We start from the raw sequence: 21,457 nt of genomic DNA, 5'->3' as shown, positions 1-21,457 counted from the left end.
TTTAGGCATATATTTATTTACCTCCTTGGTATCACACAAGATTTTTAGTCATCTGCAATCATATTCAATTTTGTTGCCGCGGCTGGACGTTTTTTTGTGTGCAAGTGGGGCCTCCTCTTTCAGTTTCCTTTTCAGCCACTATGATGGCTCATTCTGATACCTATGCCTCTTTTGTTGAAAAGAAATCTTGGAAGGATACGCACACAATCTTTCTGTTCTGCCTTCCAGATACTCACAGTTTCTGTGACGGAATGGTAGGCACATATATTTTCCCTTCTTTACACAGAAGTTCTTCCTAAGGGAGAATAACGGGAAAAGAGGAGTAGACAATGGGTGCTCGCTACCCCATTTTGTTAGCTAGCCTTCATTGTTTAGGGTGCTGTTCGTCATTCTGAGTAAGAAGTCAGTAGTTTAAAGAAACAAGAGAGACCCAAATGTCTATGTGAACATGGGTATCAAGTTTAGAGTTGTAACTGGTGTTCAAATGGAACTTATGTAGAAGAACAATATGATACATCAGGGTTATCCTGCTTTGAGTTAATCAATTATGGAGAATACTTAGTTCGACAACAAATTTCTGTTGTGATTGAATCTGAGCATGAAATTACTAAACGAGTCGACAAGTATATTATTCAAGTCATCTGAATTGAATTTAGTTTTAAAAGTCAATTAGAAATATATACAACAGATAAGTCACAGACGGTCAAGTGAATAGTGAGAGAGAGTTTTCCAACAGACCACCCACATAAGAAGGACCATAATCAAACGAAGTAAAGGAAGCGACAATGTGTAAAAAAATGGCTAAGTGTCTCCAATATTGATTAACTCATTACAGGATTACCCTGTTGTATCATATTGTTTTTCTAAATGAGTTTCATGTGAATGCCTGTTACAAGTCTAAAAAAGAGTAAGAAGTCAAGAGCAAGGTGTAAATATGATGGTGAAACAGGAGTGAAGAAATTGTACAGTATATGTATTTATGTGATACAACAACAGTTACCCAACTTCCAGTAGGAGGAAGCTTAACCCAGAAATGTTGGTTAGTGAGAGGAAATGCAGAGAGTCATGACCAACAGGAAGGCTAAAATAGCTCGATCAAAGCTGTGACCACCACTAAGGGTAAAGAGTAAGCAGTGTAGCTCAAAGGAAGGGAAGAGAAGATGAACACTACAAAGTGTCACAATACAAGTAACATGATCGACCAAGTTACAATTATACCAATTAAGCACACAGGAGCAGAAAGTGGCTGACTTAGCTATGAAGTCCTTCTTGTGCGCTATAAAATCTATCTCTTGTATAGTCTGATCCAAATAGCCAATGCTGCGATAGTATTTTGCCTATGCAAACTAGGTTATATTGGAAGTACTACCAGACTTTTAAAACAAACTCAAGAACATTACAGAAATATCCAGAAATTGAATACTAATCAGTTAATGGTTGACCACTGCAGTAAGAACCACGAACAACATACAGAGTTTACCCTACACACCATAAAAAGAGTATAGAAACAATACAAAGGTGATCAATAACCGAAATTATGTTAACAAGAAAGCTATTGGATCATCACATTGAGCATAGTAGCACACCATCTAAACATAGACACAGAAAAGTAACACTGGTTACCATGAACTATGAATAATCTTTATGAATCCTAAGTTGACTTTGATCTAGAGACTTTCACCAATCAGAACAATTACAACAGCCCAAGGAAAAAAAGCACTATCTACAGACTCACTGTCTCATAAATCATGCAAGAGGCTTCTGTACAGACTGGATCTTTGCAAGATCCCGACCTAGAGATAACAATTGCTCAGCTTAACTGTCTGACTACCCAGTACCTGCAGTACAGATATCTAAATATCCATTCTGATTACCTGTTTTTCATGAGCAGAGTGCTCTGACACAATGCACCAGTTTGCAGAGTCGCCAGTTCGCTGCTCGGCGGACCGAGCTCGCTGCATGGAGGATGGAACCGCCGATCCACATAGCACCCAGTGGGCAGTTTTTCTAGCCAGTCAACCCTAGTGAGGGGACATGGCAGCCGGAATACTGAAGCCTCCCCTTATTCTCGTCTTCTGCCTCCTGCCTCCTGACAGCTGACACCTGGCCATCACTCCCGCCCTCCGAGTCAGCGTGAGTATCAGAGCAGCAGCGAGATTGGACTGCAGCTTCGCCCGCGGTTGCAGGCAGGCAGGCTTAGTATATGGTGTACACATATTTAAGTGAGGTACCTTGCACTAATCCAGACAACCCTTTTGGTGATTTTAGGGGTCTTTGATAACCATATAAAGCTCTCCAAGTGGTAGCTGTGGAGAGCAGCCTTCATGCTTATCTTGAAGGAGTGTTAAGCAGCTTGTTTTACCAGTTTAATATGTAGTGCAAGTTAAATGAAAATGAACCACACAGTGTGTATATAACATACCTCTATTTATTACACAACACTCACTAACACATTGCTTTGTCTCCTTCCCGGTGATATCAACACAATACACAAGAATACTTCAAATGCAATCAATTAGGTAGCACAAAATACAGTGGTCTCCAGGGGGAGACCAAACAATATACTAAAAAATGGAATGTGAACTGCAAGGGCGAATGGGACTTGGACCAGAAGACCCAGAGGAGCCGGGGACACATGAAACCACCCAAGGTAATTACCCAGGAACCCCACGAGGCTGTGTGCAGAGTGGAAACACAGCTGCGTGCCTAATAGAAGTCTATGGAGAAGTGCCGGTTGCAGTTTTTCAGAAAAAGGACCCTTCCCAGAGGGCCCCGAAGAATTCCCTTGGAGGACGGAAGGTGGGAGAGCCACCCCACCTGTGGAGGCCATGGAACCCAGGCTACCTACACCAGGGAAGCCAGGTGAATAGGGGTGAAGAGACTTCTGAAACCTCTGGAGACGACAATGGAGACTTACAAGAAAATTCCTCTGGAGAAAATGGTGAAGAAGTCCGGTGGAATCCAAGGATGGATTCTGGAAGTGAAGAACCTGCAAGCAGAGGGGACAGAGTCTATGCCACTCGGAAGTGAACAGAAGGCACGAAGACACAATGCCCACCAATGTCGGGAGGTTTTGGAGAGTGGACAATGCCCTTGTCGCTGCAGCTGTGAGGACCAGATGATGCTGAGGAAGACCAGGAGCTATGCACAAGCTGTCCCACATCTCATGTCGGTGACTAGGTGGTCAGTGTCTGGCTGGAGCACCAACAAGCCTTGGTATCCGCAACTGGTGTGGAAGACAAAGAAGGATCAATGTTGAGACCAGCATGTTCCAAGGGATTTACCAACAGCAGGAGGGTCAAAGCAGGCCCCGAGCAAGCATGGGAGCCCACTGAAGCAGTAGAAGACCCTCAGGAGGACCCTCAGGTCAAAGGCACAGGAGTCGCAAGAGGACCTCGAGCAGCTCACCAGAGATGAAGGCCCACGGTACAGAGGATGCAGTGAGGACGCTGATCTTGGAGGTAAGAGATGCTGGAATTCTTGGAGCCCGAAGATCTCTGGAGTGCAGAGCCAACAAGCCTTGGCAACATAAAGTCAATACGGTGCACATGGGTTTGGTCCCAGCAGTTCGACGAGAGGTCCTGGCCTCAAACTTGCAGACAGGACAGGTCAGGCCTCGAGGGAGTTGCAAAACCACCACCTGTGTTGCTGAGTTTTGAGAAGCCAGTAGGACGACAGGAGCAGCAGACCAGTCAGCTTTGCTGCACTCCAAGGGAGATTTCTTTGGTCGTCCTTGATGCCCACAGGTCTGTTGAAGAATCTGGCAGAAGCACAGACACAGGCGACGAAGAAGACTAGAAGAACAGCAAGACCAGGAGCATCATGAGTCTTCCTTGGTGCAGTCTCTGTTCCAGTAGAAGTCCAACATATTCCAAGTGTCCAGAGGGTCGAAGAATGACGTGGTTTTAGGCTTGAGTCTTGCCCCACGACAAATTTGAGGACTCATCCATAGGTAAGTGTAGGGAAGTAGGTCTGCTTCTACTGTTACCCCCACTTTTTGCCTTGTGCTAAGCTGTTATTGACTTGTCTGACTGGGATCCTGCTAATCAGGACCCCAGTCTATCTACTTTCTACATAAATTGTTATGTTCAGTACTTAGGTACATCCCAGATTGGATACTCAGGTACCCTTATAAGTCCCTAGTATATGGTACTACAGTCTCCAGGCATAGGTTAACCCTCCTGAGGCGGAAGCCGGGAGAAGGACTGCACGAACGTTTTTAAAAAAAACTTTGTAAACTTTGAGTGTCACAACATATTTTGTATTTTAAAACCTACCTGTCCTTATTCTTGCACTCTGCTCAGGGCTCCATCTCACTTTTGCTAAACCCGCGCAGCGGATTCTAGCGCTGCTGCGGGACAATCTACAACCCTATTGCCGACATTACCGAGCCGAGCACACAGGCCACGTCCCCCGCCGCCACTACTTGAGGACGCTGACTACGAGCGCCACTCAGATAGCTTAACCCTCCTGAGGCGGAAGCCGGGAGAAGGACTGCACGAACGTTTTTAAAAAACTTTGTAAACTTTGAGTGTCACAACATCTTTTGTATTTTAAAACCCACCTGTCCTTATTCTTGCACTCTGCTCAGGGCTCCATCTCACTTTTGCTAAACCCGCGCAGCGGATTCTAGCGCTGCTGTGGGACAATCTACAACCCTATTGCCGACATTACCGAGCTGAGCACACAGGCCACGCCCCTTTGAGAGGCCACGCCCCCCGCCGCCACTACTTGAGGACGCTGACTACGAGCGTCACTCAGATAGCTTAACCCTCTTGAGGCGGAAGCCGGGAGAAGGACTGCACAAACGTTTTTAAAAAAAACTTTGTAAACTTTGAGTGTCACAACATCTTTTGTATTTTAAAACCTACCTGTCCTTATTCTTGCACTCTGCTCAGGGCTCCATCTCACTTTCGCTAAACCCGCGCAGCGGATTCTAGCGCTGCTGCGGGACAATCTACAACCCTATTGCCGACATTACCGAGCCGAGCACACAGGCCACGCCCCTTTGAGAGGCCACGCCCCCGCCGCCACTGTGCCTCCCGTATAAAAATGTGCATCTTCCGGTCGCGCAGTGGACGAGCGCGGCGGGCGCACCGTTTGCGCGCCGAAGGCGCACCTAAGGCAAGCCCGTCTGTGCCCGTCCGCGGCCGACCGGGGCAAGGGGCTACCCCCCCTGCCCGATCATCATGCCAGGTTACCACCTACAGCTCCCACTTTCTCCGCCAACTAAAGCAGGAAGCAGGGCCTCCCTGCCTACACGCATGGGACCCATCCATAAAACACCCCGCCTGCAACCAATGCGGATTTCATTTCTTACTTTACCCTAAAACTGAACCCATACAATACTCCATGCTCCTGTTCAATTGCAGGTCACTCCCCAAGCACTCCATGGAAATCTCTCTACTGATGGAGGAAACAAACCCAGATATCCTCTTTATCACAGAGACGTGGTTGCAAGAACACTCGGAACCCGATTTGGTACAAACTATTCCATCTGGATACCAAATACTCCGCCTTGACCGCAAAACGGGAATTGGCGGTGGGCTAGCGGTGATCTATAGAACAGGATTCAAAGTCACTAGCATCCCCATTCATCTCCCAGATAGTGAATGTCTTCCCTTCACTATAAAATTCAGCCCCACACATACCTTTTGTGGTATGCTAATATACCGCCCGCCAGGAACGCAAGGACAGTTTCTCTATAACCTTGCCCCAACAGTTGCAAACCTTGCACTCAGCTCCGCCAATTTTACAATCCTGGGCGATTTCATCATCCATCTGGATTCCCCGAACGACCCAAACGCTAGAGAACTATTCTCCAGCCTAGGCGCCCTCGAATTACAGCAACTTCTCCTTGGGCCCACTCACTTAAAGGGTCACCTTCTGGACCCCATATTCAGCAACTGTCCTAACCTCCACGCTGGAAACCCTTCCCCCCTCCCCTGGACTGATCACTTCCTCATTCCTTTCACTTGGACCCCCCCCAACCACCCCACTTCTAAACCCCCGACTGTTCAACAGTCACATAACTGGTCCAAAATTCCCCAGACAGAATGACGGGACAAGCTACAGCTCACTAAACCGGTCAATACTCCTAATCCCATCCAGGGCAATGAGAACTACAACAAATGGATTACCAGCTCCTTAGATCTGGTACTTCCACTAAAACGTACTCACCCTAAGCGAGGTAACCCGACAGCCCCATGGTATACGATTGATCTCCGGGAGGCCAAACACGCCTGCAAACGAATCAAGAGGAAATGGCGTCTTGACTATCTACCAGCAGACAAAATAGCCTATAGAACAGCGATCAAAAGCTATAAATCTAACATCAAACTAGCTCAGGCCAAATACTACAAAGAAAAGATCGACAAGGCAGCTTCTAAACCCAAGGAGATCTACCGGATAGCTAAATCCCTCCTGCAACTTCCCGAGGCCCCAAAAGACCACAACAATACCCAGGCCCACTGTGAGGAGCTAGCGGAGTTCTTCTACCATAAAATAGAAGTCATTAACTCCTCTTTTCCTCACACCGCCACTTCACCAAATGGTATCGCCGACATAGGCCGTACGATAGTTCCACCTAACTCTTCAATAGTATCCCGCCGCTAGATCTTACCAATCTAGAAAGTATCATGCGACAGGTTAAATCCGGATCACCCACTGATCCGGTTCCCCCGCGGGCTCTCACCCCGATCACCAGTCAGATCTCACCCACCATCCAGGATCTGCTCAACTCTTCCCTCCAGACCGGCATCGTCCCGCCTCTATGGAAAAAAGAAATGGTCAAGGCATTACTAAAGAAACCCAGCCTCGACCAAAACAACCCCTCCAACTACCGACCTATTTCCCTTTTACCTTGTCTCAGCAAACTTCTTGAGAGACATGTCAACCTTGTCCTGACACATTTCCTGGAATCAAACAACATACTTGAATCCACCCAGATGGGCTTTAGGCCCCGTCATGGAACCGAGACGGCCTTGATAGCAGTGACGGAGGAGGCAAGAAGGATCCTGGACGGTGGCGGGTCAGCGGCCATCGTCCTACTCGACCTTTGTGCCGCCTTCGACACTGTAAATCATAACACTCTACTCCACCGCCTCGGCAGGATAGGAATCTCAGGAACGGCACTCACCTGGTTGAGATCCTTTCTCACAGATAGATCCTTCCAGGTGTTTGAGAAGGACTTCATCTCCTCCAGTAAACCCCTGAACTGCTGAGAGCCTCAGGGCTCCTCCCTGAGCCCCTCTCTTTTTAATGTCTACCTCAGCCCCCTGGCTGATGTCATCCGCCCCTTTGGAGTGAAAATGGTCACCTATGCGGACGACACACAGCTGGTGGTAGCGCTAGATCCACCTCTTAACTCCTACCACAGCTTACATAAATGCTTGGAGGCAGTTGCCGCCTGGATGTCGGGCTCCTGTTTAAAATTAAACGGGGAGAAAACAGAGGTTATGCTCCTGGGAAATAACATCATCAAATCCATTGATCCCATCTGACCCCTCTGCTTAGGTAGTCCCCCGCAACCCAAAGAACAAATCAAGAGTCTCGGCATCTGGCTGGACCGTACTCTTACATTTAACTACCAAGCAACCAAGCTTGCTGCCACATGTTTTGGGCTTCTAAGACTACTCCGCAAAATCCTCCCCCTTCTTCCGTTTCACTCAAGACGGATTATGATCCAAGGATTTATCCTATCCCGTCTCGACTGTGGAAACGCCCTATATCTTGGGGCCCCACAGTCTACACTCAACAGACTTCAAATCATTCAAAACTGCGCGGCGAGAACTCTCCTCGATATCCCTCGTCGAGTCTCAGTCAAAGCCCGACTGAAGGATCTCCACTGGCTCCCTGTGAAGGCAAGGATCGAATTCAAGAGCATGTGTATCGCTCACCGTTCTTATTGGGGAACAAGCCCTACCATTAACCGCACCCTGGTAAATGCCTATCTCTCCAATCGCCCCCTTAGATCTGCAACCTCCCGTCTTAGCATGGTGCCACGAATCAGAAGAGCCAGATGTGGAGGTCGGGCGCTCTCCTACAACCTAGCCAAAATCTGGAACTCTCTCCCCCCCTCAATCAGATCAGAGCCCAATCTATTCATTTTCCGAAAGCTTCTTAAAACTTGGCTTTTTAATAAAACATCTGTTTAATCTTTCTTCCAGAACCACTAAATCTAGTGTATCCTGCTTCCAATATCCTCTGCAGCGCTGGGACGCCTCTGGGTAGCCATCGCGCTCTATAAATTCTCTTTCCATTCCATTCCATTCCATAGGTACCCCAGAGGTCCCGTATGGGCTGAAGCTTGCATTATGCCACCCATGGAAGACCATTCAAAATGGAAGTACAGGCCTGCCATTGAGGCCTGTGTAAGCTGGTGCTAGCACCACTTACTAAAGATATAGGTGTCCTATATCTAGGGTCACTGAACTTAAAACCTATAAGTCACCCCTATAGCAGGCCTTTGCAATCCTGAAAGCAGGGTGCTTGGGTCTAAGTGAGAGGGTGCCTCTACATGAGCAGGATACCCCTACAGCCTACGGAGTCCATTCTCCCAGGTTGTCAGTGAAGGAGCCATATACCATATAGAGGAACACCGCGAAATTACGCAAGGACCATCTCAAAACTGGCTGCAACGAATCCTATCATGTTTTGTATCAAACATGTTGGAATCATACCCCCACACCGTAAAGTGCCCTCCATTAGGCTCTCCATGTCCCCCGTTTCTTCAGGTACCAGTCTTCCAGACCCGGACAGCACAAAATGGTTGCTGTCGACCAGAGACACGATTCTGCCCTCCTGCTGCTGAGCCAAGCTCGAGCAGGGGAAGGCAGAACAATAGGCATCCAGTCACAGGGAGGTGTGACCACCTCACTGACAGGATTTAGTGTAATGGGGCAGGGTGGGTGTGACTCTCAGGTCTGCATGAGGGGCACATTTGGTGTCCCCATGCATAGTCCAGTTCAAACCAGTCCTGGGAGCCGTTGGCTCCTGCTCTGGCGCGAAACTGGACAAAGGCCATGGGAGTAACCTCGCCGCTGTCCAGACCCTCCCCTAGGAGTGTTCCCAGAATCGTCCCAACCCTATCCTTAGGGTACTTCAGGGCTTACCTGGGTGTATGTCCCTAGATTCATCGTGGGATACGATTCAGATCAGACACCACTTCTTCTATTACTGTCTGGGCACTCTGGACTTCGCTGGACTTTGTTTGGGCTCATCTTGGGCTTCCAGTCTTCTGCTTCATCTGTGCCTGTGCACCATTTAGGAACCCTCAAATGCCTGTGGGCATCAAAGACACATGAAGCAATCTCCCTTGAAGTGAAGGAGTCACTTGCCTGCATCCGCAGGTACCGCAACTAAGTCGACCGGTCTGCTAATCCTGAGCTCCTCCAGACTACAAAGGCTGTGCAACACAGGTGGTGGTTCTCCACAGTTCCCGAGGCCTGCCCTGCCATCTCACCAAGTTTGAGGCCAGTATCCCTCGTGGGGTTGCAATAACTGAACCCTTGTGCACCGCGTCAACTTGCAGTTTCAAAGGCTTGTTGGCTTCCTTCCAAGAAGATCTTTGGGCTCCAAGTAGCCCCAACCTCGAGCATCTCCAGTGACCAGAATCTTGTGCCACACTGCATAGTGTGTATCGTGGCCTGCATCCTTTTTGTGCGCTGCTTGAGGTCCTCTTGCGACTCCAGTGCCTCCGGCCTCTGGGTCTATTTGAAGGTCCCCTGATTGCTCTGGGCCTGCCCTGACTCTCCTGCTTGAGGTGAGTCCCCTGGACCTTGCTGGTCCCGACGTTGCTCCTTCTTCAGCTTCTGCATTAGTTGCATTTGCCAGGGCTTGTTGGTACTCCCGCCAGACACCAAGCACTCGCCATCCTTCGTGGGATAGCTCGTGCATGGCTCATGGTCTTCCTCGGCGTCGCCTGGTCCTCACAGCTGCAGAATCAAGGTCATTGTCAACTCTCCTGCAACACCTTACATCGGAGGGCAATCGTCTTCCAAGTCTCCTGGCCACTCCTGAGTTACATAGACTCTGTCCCCTCTGCTTGTAGGTACCCCTCATCTAGAATCCACCTTCGGATTCCACCGGACACTGTCTCCTTCTTCAGCAGCGGCACTTTCTTGAAGTCCTCCATTGGGTTCGACGGCGCTTTTTTGACACCACTTCACAGGTATGCACCCGGCTTCCCTGGTGTAGGTAATGTGGGTACTAGGGTATCCACGGGTGGGGTGTCTCTCCAACCTTCTGTCTTCCACAGGGTTTCTTCAGGGTCCACTGTGAAGGGTCCTTAATCTTTAAAAATCCAACCACGACTTACACGTAGACTTGTACGGAGCACGCAGTCGTGTTTCCACACTGAACACGCTCTCCGTGGGGTTCCTAGTCACTCACCTTGGGTGGTTCCTTGGGTCCCCAGCACTTCTTCGTCCTCTCAACATTGTCTTGACCCAAGTCGTGGTTCTTATACCACTTTCTTAGTATATGGTTTGGTCTCCCCTTGGGGTCCTCAGTGTATTACGTGCTATTTACTGTGTTTCTTTGCAAAGTATTGTGTGCATTGTGCGTGTCTCCGGGAAGATGATATTTGTATGTGTTAGAGAGTATTATATAATAAATACTTATTTTTACAAGTACTTTGTGTGGTTCTTTTTCACTTAATCTATACAATACGATTGCATTCTGGTAAAACAAGCTGCTTTACACTCCTTCTGGACTAAGCCTGAAGGCTGCTCTCCACAGATACCACTTAGAGAGCTTTCTAAGGTTGTATAAGAACTCTTAAATCACCATAAGGGTTGTCTGGACTGATGCAAGGCGCCCACTTACATGAGTGGGCATCATATACCAGGCCGGCTTCTCACAATAAGCCCTTAAGTAACCTAAGGAAATGGTTGGAATAACTCAGGGGTCCCTCCCAGAGGAGGGGCTAGACAGAGGGAAGGATACTCCCATGTCCTTTGTACAGTTTCATGCCAAAGCGGGAGTCAGGGGCTTCCTGAACTTGCTCAAACTGGAGTATGCAAGGAGGGCACCAAATGTGCCCTTCAAAGCAGTCTGGCGATGCTGGCATGTGCCCCCAGCCCTGCCCAATACACTAAGTCCTGTCTGGGAGGTGGTCACGCCCTTCTGTGACAGGAAACCTATTGTTTCACCCTCCCCTGCTCAAGCTTGGCTCAGCAGCAGAAGGGCAGAATCGTGTCTGTGGTCGGCAGCAGCACTAAACTTGTTTGCAGACCCTGAAAGGCTGTTACCGGAAGTACAAGAGGGTACACAAGGAAACACCTTAGTACATGGGATCATACTCCCAACACTGGAATCACTGTGGGGGTATGATTCCAACAAGTTTAATACCAAACATGACTGGATTCGGTGCAGCCACTATATAGTTAGACATCTCGTAATTACTGATGTCCACTATATGTCTAAAAATGGCTGACCGCACTTATAAAGCCTGGAGAATCGACTCTGGGGTTTGTAGGGGTGTCCTGCTCATGCAGCAGCACTCTCACTCTTATAAATAAGCACCCTGCACTCAGGACTGAAGAGCCTACCATAGGGGTGACTTATAGGTTTTAAGTGTAGAGACCGACGTTATAAGGAATTTATATCTGTTTTGAAAGGTGCAAGCACCAACTCACACATGCTGCAATAGCAGGCATGTAGTCACAGTTTAAGTGGAATACCATGGGTGGCGCAATACATGCTGCAGCCCATGGGAGACCCCTTGTGTACCTGTCCCCTAGATACCTTAGTACAATATACTAGGGACTTACAAAGGTACACCAGTAGCCAATTGTGGAGGTACAAAGGTATTTACCAAGTCAAGTTAGGGGAGAAAGCACAGTTGCTGGGGACCCGATTAGCAGGATCCCAGCAGACGAGGTCAAACACACACTGACACCAGGAATAAAGTGGAGGTAGCCATGCTAGAAGGATCCTACCTTCCCACAGCACCTAACTGTGGGCAATCGCCAGACAGACAACTGGCACTGGACATCGGCCTCAGGAGAGACTCGCTAGGGTCTGTGGAAGCAGATGGCTATTCTAGCCTTCCTTCCCTTCCCCTTAGCTCTCTCCCCAGTTTGACGAAAGCTAGGCTGGTGTGAGCAACTGGGATTACAGGAACCACCGGTCTAAGCAAGATCCCTGCAGGAGCAGGAGCGACCCGGCTACGTCCGCATGCGACTTGCGGTTGTGGGGAGATCTCAGCTCCCACTACGCCAGTAAAATTCTGTATTCCATTGGATACCTAACAGTTGGGGACAGCTACTACCATGCCTGACTGAACCCGGACTGATCCTGGAAACCGGCAACTTTCACGGATTTCCAACTACCCTTGCTTCTAGTGAAAAAAACAGGCCTCAATTTAGGCAGGTCCTTTGCATAGCGGCAGGGTACCTGCAGCTACCCCCACTGTGGCAATCTCTGTTAAGCCGGCACACCAAGTCAGAAAGGTACCGGTTCTTCTGCTACAATCATTCTGTGCATTGGACCCTCCATCATGCATCATCCTGGACCAGCATCCGAGAATAGCATACTGATCCCCCTGATTTGGGTAATTTGGGTAAATCGGCGACCTGCAATCAGCTAATCAGCTCGCACTCCTGGCACCCACCACAGACCTTCATTTAAGTGGAGAAACAGTAGAGGCGCTGCCCACTTTGACCACCTTATTAGAATCCTTTACCCTGACTCCACTTAAACTCACTATGGGCCTCATGTAGGTAAATAAATTTTACCGGTTCTTAAATACCGAGCCGTACCGAATCGGTAAATTAGAATCGGTAAGTTATATGTAGGTAAAAATTCGGTAACAGTTACCGATTCGGTAACATTCGGTAATCACGAATCGGAATTCACCGAATCGGTAAATACCGAGGTGGTATTTACCGATTCGGTAAATACCGAGGTGTTATTTACCGAATCGGAAAATACCGAATCGGTATGTACGGATTCGGTAAATCAAATCACATGACTTGACGAAACAGCTAATCCAGGGCAACGACAGCCCACCCAACCAGGAAGTGCCCACACCCAGGCAGGTGTACATAATTAGCCGAAGTGGCCACACCCAGGCAGGTGTACATAATTAGCCGACCCTGGAGAAGCTTGGAGTGCAGAGGAGAGGCAGGGAGCCGTTGCATGTGCGAGCGGGTAAACGAACAGCATGTCCAGCCAGAGAACACAGAAAGACGGAGGGGAAAGGAGGAGGAAGCTGAAATTTAGCCCCAAGGAACTCCAGGTGCTGGTGGAGGAGGTGGTGAAGCAGCACCAGAAGCTGTTTGGAAGGCAATCCCTGCAAGTGCCTGAGGCTGAAAAGCGCAACATATGGCTGGCCATCCAGGCGCAGGTCAATGCTGTGGGAGTGACCCACAGGGACATTGAGGTCCTCAAAAAGCGCTGGTATGACCTCCGGATTGTAACCAAGAGGAAGATGGGCGACATCCAGAAGGAGGCCAGCCAGACCGGAGGTGGAACCAACAGGGCACCTGCCCTCACCGAACTGGAGGAGCTGGTGGCGGCCACAATCGAGCAAGAGAGCGTCGTGGGTCTTGGGGACGCCGACAGCTCTGCCAGAGCCGCAACACACCAAGGTAAGACGAAAGCACAGCAATGTAGCCCCCCCTACCCCTATCCCACATCCCCCATTGTGAAACGAGAATCACACTGCAGTCCACACGTGTCAGTGCAGACAGGCAATGCATTCCGGGAGATGTAGTCAGGGCAACACTAACCATGACGTAAATGTTACAGGGCAACAAGGCATGTCACGCACTCGAGGCACAAGGAGACAGGGGACATATTGGAATGTGAAATGATTTATTGTGACGCTTGCAATGCAGCCCTTCGGGGACACTGAGCCAATGTTGTATTTCTGTCCACAGATGTGACATCATGCAGGACAGGGCATGCTGCAGGAGAGACGGCACACCGGCCACATAAATCACCTCTAGCCAGCACCAGTTCAGACCAGGGAGCAGGCCCACTGGCAGCCGCACCACCAACACAGCCAGCCTCGCCGCACACAGAGCCAGCATCACCTCACCGAGAGCCAGCATCACCACCACCAGAGCCAGCATCGCCACTCATGTTCGAATCACCGGCCACATCTCCGCTTGCAGGTGTGAGAATGAGGAGGCGTCCAGCAGCCAGGCTACGAGCCTTAGACACCTCGTCAGACGACAGCATGGGCCCAGAAGACCGCACCGGGCCCCAGGAAGGGAGCCATGCCACTGTGCCCCACACCTCACAGGCAGCACAGACGGAAGCAAGAGGGCGCCGCAGGTCGCGTGTCCAGAGTCCACCAGCACCCACTGACGGCCATGGTGTCTTCTTGGGGCTCGAGGGCCAAATGTTGAAGCAACAGCGCCTGCAATCAAAGGCAGTCATGTCAGTCCAGAGGCACATGCGGGTGATGAAGACAACATTAGTCAACATGGACACCAACATTAGCGGCATGGCTGCGGGCATTCGGGACATGTCCCAGTCAATCCAGCAGTTGTGCAGCAAATTAGATGCTGACATCGAAGCACGGCGCCGGGAACGCCAGAGAAGGGACACTACCAGCAGGGCACTCAACCGTCTGGCAACTGCGACTTCTCTACTGTGCCGGCGCTCTGTGACGATGCAGGAGGGCCTAACACAGTGCTGCAGCGACCTGTCTCGGGGGATGGTGCAGGTGACAAGTGCACTAGGGGTGCTATTGACTAGTCAGGCGTCGACAACTGCTGCAGGGGATGCTGCGGAGAGCATCGACACCAGCAGCAGCATCACACCCCCCGTCCCAGAAGCACGCAGGAGCAGCAGGCGGCTTGGGGTTGGCTCCAGTGAGGATGCACAGGCCGTGCAATCCACCACTGCAGCGCGTATGCGCAAACATTGATGTAGCCCTGCTTAGCCACTTCCCATTGGGTGACGTAACCCTGGACATACTCCTTGTATAGATGGTATATTGCCAGATTGGCCTGTTCATGTGTTCATGGCGTGGTGCCACATTAAAACTACGTCAGGACTTCTCACAACTCGCTGTGTCCCCTTACTTACTCAGAAATAGTTGCATGTGATATCTGCCCGTCTCTCTCTCCCATCGATTGCAGTTGGCACTCTAGCTGCGTTGCCCTCTGGCTGGCCTGACTCATCCTCGTTGTCCTCAAAATATGTCAGTTCCACATCTGTACCTTTTTTCGTGGCAAGGTTGTGCAGCATTGCACAAGTGGCAATAATCTTGCAGCAGGTGATGGGTTTGTACTGGCGTGCGCCTCCGCTCTTGTGCAGGCAGCGGAACCTGCTCTTCAGTAGTCCACACGTGCGCTCCACCACATTGCGTGTTGTTTTGTGTGCCACGTTGTATCGTCTCTCACTCTGGGTTGCTGGGTGTAGGTAGGGAGTGAGGATGAATGACCGGCATGCATATGCACTGTCGCCTGGATGAGTAAAAGGGAACCATCAGTTACATGCCTCTATGCACTATGATTTGCAGGTTTCAAGGGGCGTCACTGTTACTTACCTAGCAGGTATCCCTCTCCGAATTCTCCGGCACTCAGTCGTGTGTAGATCCCACTATTCTGGAAGATGTAAGAGTCGTGGGTGCTCCCAGGAAACTTTGCAACAATATCTGTGATGATGTTCCCTGCATCACAGATCACCTGCACATTGATGGAGTGGGTGGACTTCCTGTTCCTGTAGATGTGCTCTGTATCAGCTGGTGGACAGATTGGGATGTGTGTACCATCAATACAGCCGATGACATGGGGGAACTGTGCCATGTGATAAAAGTCTGTTTTTGTTTTCTGCAGTGCAGCCTGTGTGTTTGGGAAGCTTATGTAGTGGTGCATTCTCTGCATCATGGCATCCAGGAACTTCCTGAAGAAACGTGACAGGCAACTCTGGGATACCCCACCCACCGCAGCTATCACCACCTGATAACTTCCGGATGCCAGCAGATGTAGGCTGCAGAGCACCTGCACATGTGGGGGTATGGCGTGCGCCCTTCTTATTGGATGGTCCAGGAGTGGCTGTAGGTCCCTGATTAAGTCCATGATGGTTTCGGGGTCTAGCCTGTACCTCTCATGTATCTCTGCATCGGTCAGCTGGAATAGTGTGATGCGCTGTCTGTAGATTTGTTCCTCCCGTCGCCACACCCTCAGTCCTGCTGCCTGTAGACGTAGGCGCCTTGCAATGACGTACATAGCGGCCATGTTGTCCACGCTGTAGCATTTTGGGATTGCTCATATGCATTGTTGATGGTTACCACCTGCTTTCAATCCGTGTTAATTACCGACTCTAATTTACCGATTTTCTTGGATTTCTTAATTACCGAGTGCTCCTACATGTCATTTTCATTTTTACCACTTCATATTTACCACTTCATATTTACCGATTCGTTAATTATGTATTCGGTAACTCTGAATCGGTATTTTGGAATTCGGTAAATATGAATCGGTATTTACCGCCTCATATTTACCGAAAATTGGTTTTGGGACTCCTACATCTCACTTGTCTGAATACCGGTCGGTAACGGCATATTTACCGAAAATCGGCCGTTACCGACCGGTATTTGGCTACCTACATGAGGCCCTTAGTGCTCAATTACAAGTCTGGCTGTCCATGGACCGCTAGTCTGTGGGGGTGCGGCGGTCTTCTGACCACCCTATTACAATTAGGGCCGTCAGACCACCATTACCCTTCCACGTCCGCCAGGTAACCACAATTTCCTGGCAGTTTTGCGGCAGTCAGGAGGCATGAATAGGCTTGGGAGTTTCCTCTCGGCCATGGTTTTCATGGCAGTTTCTCCGCCATGAAAACACTGGTGAAGAAGAAACCCCCCTTGTTTCTCTTTGTCCTGGGGTGCATGCACCCCAGTTCCTGCACAGCATGAACTTTTCAGTCCATGTTGTGCAGGAACTGTTCTTGCCGTTTCCATTGGGGAATCCATTTTTAGAGGCACTACCGTGGGAACACCACAAAAAAGCCCACAAGACAGGAGGAAGCTCCTAACCTGGCAGCGACTCAACCATGAGCTTGGCGGCGTTGCGGCGGGCAGTGGGGCGGACCTGGCACCACGCCACGAAATTCGTAATCAGGCCCTAAATCTTTTCTGTCTCCCAAATATGATCGTGCTCATTCCTGCCCACTAACACAAGTTAACCCAAGAGATTAACGACTTGACTTAAGTCTCTGAAAGACTTCTTATTATACCAAGACATTTGGAACGTTCACTGTAGTGGGTAAAGGTGGCAATCCCAACTAAGGGGAAGAAGCTGTACTTCTATCATGACAATCAGAAAGCTAAGAAACTGCACTGTCGTACTGAAGCGGCAAGGAACAGTACAATCAGTAAAGAGAGGCAAAAGAAAATCTGCGCATATAGGAGCTATAGAAGGACTAACATTGATCCCTGATTTTTTTCCCATGATAGTTCCTACAACATATAGGAACGGGAAAACACCAAAAGAAAGTATAGTAATGAAGGCTGCAGAATCAAGCATCAGCACAGAAAATGGCATAGTGGAACAAGTGTCAAAAGCCAAAATGAACGCTGAAATAATTAGCACCATCCTTTCCATTGAATCAAACAATCAGTAGATAATTCCAGAAGTCCCCTACACAGCTGAGAGCAAGCCGCTGAAGGAGACTTTAGACATTTTTAATAGTACACCGAGCAATGTAACAGAGGTTGAAACAAATCTATCCCGCATTCAGGATCTCCCTCTACTAACCTACTTTTAGCCTCCAAATGAGCATGTAATCATCTCTGAGACTCTTCATGCATTGAAGAGAGTACTTAAGTCTCTATCACAACTGTTGGAAAAAAGAACATCCAATTCTGACCACACACTAGAAATCCAAACAGCAATACTAAAATCCCTGAATGGCTGGTCTACTACTGGAAAGGCTTATTACGGAATGGGAATTCAAACAAACGAAGTCGATTATGGCCAAAAAACACAATCTATATGGAAAATTCATAAAAAGTAAAGAGCGACTCAAACTTGCCAAAGTACACAAAAAGGGCAAAAATAGAAGGGGGTAAGAACAGGAACAGTTTATCCGTTACGTAACTTATTTGCAGAACCATCTTTTGACCTGGAAGCAGGTACTGAGATAGCTGCTTCTTAGTGTTACCCAATATTTAATTCTCTCAATCGAGCAGGTTCCTCGTATATTACCGCTTCAACCTCCTCAACAGTACAAGAAATAGACCCAACGAAGGCCTACGGAAACAAGGCAAAGGCAAAGAAGTCTGTTAGGATAAAGAAGAAAGCAAATCGCAGAATTACTAAGAGGAAGTCTTTAAAAATAGCATTTGCTCTACAGATGCCTCCCATAGCAACAAGGTAAATGGACCAAGTGGCCATATAAATAAAATAATAAGACAAATTCTCAGGAAGCGCAACTACAGAATATGTCTTTACTTTCACTCTGAAAAGAAGTACATGCGTAACTAATCCCACTGGCCCCAAACTTTGTTAACTCTTTATCTCTACCAAATAGCAGATCTCCTCCACGTGCAGTCCTGACAGTAAGCTCCAATGAGGGGTCATCTTTGGCAGAGCCAACACTGAATCAGTCCTCTAGATATCGGACCTTCTTAAAAACTGAAATGATCCTCTAAATAGGCAAAGGATCTTAAGACAACTGCATAACTTTACGCAACTCCAATCTCTTACTTCAGCTAAAATAAAGTTGGTGTCCTTTCCCAACAATTTAGACTTTTCTACAGTGGACGTAGAATTCCTGTCTAATGTTATCCCCTCGATAGTACTTCAGGAAAGTGAAAGACTTCACAAAAATGGTTTTGATGTAGCGGATATTCATTAGAAGTCTCCAGCCCTGCTGCTTCCTATGCAGACATGTCTGGAGAGTGGAACATTCGATTTTACCATCCAGTCATTATGGCCATGAGTGCAATACTTGATTTATGGACACACTCACAATACACATTGATCAAGCAGGTAGAAATATATATTTGCAATCAAAGTTTGCCTAAAAAGGATAACACAAAAATGGATGTCATCTGGTCTCGGCTCCCGAAGGAACCTAAATGGAAACAAATTAAGCAGTGGCTCCAAACTTCCCTTGTAGCGATAAGCTGTTAATTATTTCCTGGAACCTGGCTGGATTGGAAATATCAAAGTTGTATAGCTTGATGAAATTTTCCTCAGCAATCATTTGTCTCCAAGACACTTGTTCTGTAGCAAATTTGACTGGAAAACGTATTTTGTCATTGATGTTCCTGCCATAAGGGTTAAGAAAGGTCCTGCCAATGGTGGCCTTGCTATCCTCCTCACAGTTGAGAAACAGTGGCACTTTGAAATGATACAATTCCAGTGTAATAAAATATAATGTATCAACATAAAACTTCCAAAAGTAAGTGTTGATTCTGCAGACACTCTATTCTTATTTAACATTTATGTTCCCCCAGGACCAGAATTCAATGCATGGATGAAAGAGATATTTGATTTTAGAGATTCCATCTTTGAGTCAGGAGGAAATTCCCAAATGATAATAATAGGAGACTTCAACACAAAGATCTCAAATGCTACTTTAAAAGCATATACAAATAAGGGTCTGGAAGAAGCCTGGTCAATTCCCGATCCTGTTTTCCCACGCAAGGTAAAGGATGACAAATGTGTTAAAACTGAATAAATGGCGTGGTTCTAAATGGAAGAACAAGCTGGGATATTTCGGCTGCCTTTACCACAAGTAGGAGTTACTGGCTACTCCATTATTGGTTATATCCAATCAAGACCTATATCAGAAATCATTGCTTCTTAATGCTGAATTTGTTCAAGGCAGTGATCATACACAACTATACTTTGAATTGGAACTATATTTACACTTAACCTCAACTTCGTCCTTAGCTGAAGGAAATGGGGAGGCTCTCATAGCCTGTAAGCAAGCATGCATTATATTGAACACATAACTAAGATAATGCAGCAATCATGCCACTGCGTCTATATCAAGCTTTTGCAGAAAGAAACCCTATGCAGTCATTTGAAGAGACAATTTTGGATGCTGTCTATATAATTCAGACGAGGTATGCAACCCGTAAACAATCTGTAATTCCAAAAAAAGAGCTGAAGGAAGCTGATCTTTCTAGAAAGTTGAGTAAATTAATTTGGTGCCAATTCATTTCTCTCTAGGACTCAAGTGGTAAAGAAATCCAAACCCTGCAAAAGAAAAGGAGGAAAATATGCTTTATAAATACCAAAAACATCATAGATAAGAACTGGGTAGAATAACAGCAAGCAGCCCTACAATTAAACAAAATCTTTTGGCAATTTATTTCCAAGTTTACAGGCAGTAGGAAAAAACATCTGCTATTCCCATCCCACAGCAGGAATGGATTAAATATGTTTCTGAACTGTTTGAGACTAATCCTGCCCTGATGATTGGTGAGGAGTCCTCCAAGTCTGCTCCTGAACTTGATTACCATATAACGGCACCCAAGGAGAAATAGATAGAGTTATACATAAGGAAGGCAAGAACTTCTGCAGCAATGGGCCCCAATAGGATTCCGATAATAGTATTACAGGGTGACCCAGAAGGATGGAGTAGGCTCCTCTCTCCACGGTTTTCCTACTGTTATGCAACCGGCCAAATTCCAAGCTCATGTAATGAAAGTGTAGTAGTCCCCCTCCACCAAAAGGGTCTTGCCTTTCACTCTGCAACTATCATCAAATCACACTTCTTGATGCAACAGGGAAGATCTTTGTCTCAAAACTTCTGGGCCATCTCAAGGACTGGGCTTTTTCAGAGGGTGTGATACCCGCAGTCCAAGCGGGCTGTAGGCCCAAATACTCTGTGACTGATAATATTGCAATAATGCAAACTGTAGTTGATGAGTACATGGTGACCAAATCGCAGGTGGTTTACTGCGTTTGTTGACTTCTCTACCGCCTTTGATAGACCCAACCTATGGAGGAAACTAGTGAGATTGGGGATTCATGTTACCCTACTATGGCCAATTCTTGAACTTCAGACATCTAATTAGTGCAGAGTCATAATGAAGGGAGACAAGGGGTTGATGCCTGCGTTTCTAACTCAAAATAGCCTGAAACAGAGATTAATTGTAGCTCCTCTTTTGTTTTCCTTATTCGTCTGTGATGTAACTGCCTGCTAAAATGACATAAATAACTTTACCCCAAAAATTTGCTTGTCAAAATATATATGCTTGAATGTATGCCGATGATTTGGCCATTTTTGACCTTACACCAATTGTTCTTCAGCAAAACCTAGATGTGCTTTTTAAGTATGCTGAGGATAAATTCTTGAAAATAAATATTATGAAACCTAAGATGGTACCTTTTAGAAGAAAGAGGCGATATTGCCCATTTGATTGGAAGTTGGGTGGAAGGCCTGTGGAGGTGGTAACAACATACACATATCTATGGAGTGTTTTCTCCCAGATCATTGAAAGCATATCATAGGGCTCAAGGCAGCAGCTCACATA

At 47.6% G+C, this 21,457-nt stretch overlaps 1 protein-coding gene across 2 annotated transcripts in view; it reads right to left on the bottom strand.

Annotated features, from left to right (window-relative positions):
- The window catches only part of SOAT2 (sterol O-acyltransferase 2), a 467,803-nt gene that overhangs the window by 423,133 nt on the left and 23,213 nt on the right, over positions 1-21,457 (bottom strand). The window lies entirely within an intron of this gene.

This window comes from Triturus cristatus, chromosome 4_1, assembly GCF_964204655.1.
Source record: "Triturus cristatus chromosome 4_1, aTriCri1.1, whole genome shotgun sequence".
NCBI classification, from domain to species: Eukaryota; Metazoa; Chordata; class Amphibia; order Caudata; family Salamandridae; genus Triturus; species Triturus cristatus.
This window is presented reverse-complemented; position numbering and strand designations above follow the sequence as displayed.